We start from the raw sequence: 2,500 nt of genomic DNA on the forward strand, positions 1-2,500 counted from the left end.
CCACATTTGTATTATTGTACGGTTATTACAGATTGTTGGTGTCGGTTGAAGTGTTGCGGCATTGAGACACACATTTCAAACTGATACAATGTGTTATATTTCAACACCAGTTTGAAATATTCTGTTAGTGATTGTCCTTCCCAAGGTAGCACCACCAGTTGTATCTAGTTTGTGAGTTCACCCAGAGGTCAAACCATCTAGACCTTGTTCGAGCACCCCTGAAGCAATAAAGGGGCAGAGCACACATTGATCCAATACATTATGTGTGAAGTTGGTGTTTGTTTTGTGGAGTGTGTGTCAGCGTTTTCACTTCAGCTTCCTATTTGCTTTATCTGGGCTGCAGGATAGTCTCGTGTTTAGGATGTTTACCTACCAACCCAAAGGCTCTGCACCTACAGTCTCTGTACTGTCTAACCCCTGCCTGCTCATTAATGACCTGTCTCTGTACTGTCTAACCCCTACCTGCTCCTTAATGTACTGGATCTGAATTGACAGCAAATTGCTTTGGATTAACGCATCTCTGATTAGCTTTAGAGTTGAAGCTATTGCTATATGAGGGTGTCCATATGGGAACTATATGAGTACGCGCACACACACACACACACACACACACACACACACACACACACACACACACACACACACACACACACACACACACACACACACACACACACACACACACACACACACACACACACACGCACACACACACACACACACACACACACACACAAAAACACACACGCACACATACACACAACACACACACACACACACACACACACACACACACACACACACACACACACACACACACACACACACACACACACACACACACACACACACACACACACACACACACAGGTTTTCTAAGGATATACATTTAGCACATAAGTTACATTGTACCTTCAATATCAACACTGATGATTCAGGAAAACTCAAAGTAGATTGTGTGTGTGTGTGTGTGGGGAGGTGTGGGGTGTGTGTCTGTGTGCATGTGTCAGTGTGCGTGTGCGTGTATAAGCGCACGTGTGAGTGTATAGCAGACATTGAGCTTGTTCAAACAGACCATATCCACAATGTGTGGCTATGCATTACCTCCAGCGCCGTTGAGAGTATCTGTGTGTGTGTGCGCTTCGTTGTTTAGATTTACGCCCTCATTCTTTCAGGGCGTAAATTTAACCAACGACCCCAGTTAACACGATGGCCATCTGGACCTATACAGGGAGGAGCGAGACACGGTACATGTGGAGATGCTTAACATGGGTCACGGCGAAGATAAAGATGAGAAGGTGGATAAAGCTGCCCTCTTCACCCTCCCCGGAACGGTGTTTAAAATGGGGCGAGGGATTCAGTTACTTAGCTCCATCAATGTTATGTTTTCATTTAGTTTTATGTTTTGGGGGGGGGAAAAGTCTGTTTACGAGCGTTGTTTATATAGGATGAGAAGCGAGTCCTTTTACCCAAGCCCCTTGCAGGACCATTAGCAGTCTGAGGGTTCCAGTGGAAAAAGTCGAGTCTAGCGTAAACAGGGTTTTAATTGGGGGCGCATAACAATTCGCTGCGTTTACACTGGGATTGTTCTGAGACGAATCGAACACCGTGCCCGTACTAGGAATACAGAGTCTGTTCTTCTGTGGCTCACTCTTTTTGTTCTCTGCGGTCGTTGGTCAGTGCTCTCCAGGCTTTTTGAAAAGTACCCTCGCAAGGAGCGATGATTTCCCGTAAGAAACTGTTACGAGAGACAACAATAATAACACTTAGTGACATCATCGCTGGCGCCGAACACTAGTCCTGTTGTTTGGGTTAACTACATAATGTATTGTGAAATGCATCTTTGGGGTCACAGAAGGAAAACTTGTTCAATCACTAATGACAGATGTAAACGACCCTAACTTGCTACACATTCACACACTTGAACAACATATCTCTAATGATGGGACACACCCAATCAGACATTTGGCCCTGCTCGTGGCACGAAGCGACTGGCCAATGGGAGGGGTCCTCCTCTGATCTCCATTTAAATACAGGCTTCTCCGGGGACGGCTAACACAAGTTCAACAGCTTGTGTGTGTCCACTGTGGCAGCGATCTGTGTGCTCTCACAGATTAAAAGCTAATACTGAGATATGTCATCTGACACCATAATCACCCCAGCCTCTACACATTCATGCACACACACAGACACACACACACGCAGGAACAAATCACGCGCACACACACACACACACACACACACACACACACACACACACACACACACACACACACACACACACACACACACACACACACACACACACATACACATGCACACACACACCTGGATACACACACACGCACGCACACATAAACACAGGCATACACACAAAGAAACAACTCACTATCACACGCACGCAGGCAAGCGCACACACTTACACACAGACAAATGTACAACCCCCACACACACACACACACACACACACACACACACACCACACATACAAACACACACA

The sequence above is a fragment of the Gadus chalcogrammus genome, chromosome 4, assembly GCF_026213295.1.
Source record: "Gadus chalcogrammus isolate NIFS_2021 chromosome 4, NIFS_Gcha_1.0, whole genome shotgun sequence".
NCBI lineage: Eukaryota > Metazoa > Chordata > Actinopteri > Gadiformes > Gadidae > Gadus > Gadus chalcogrammus.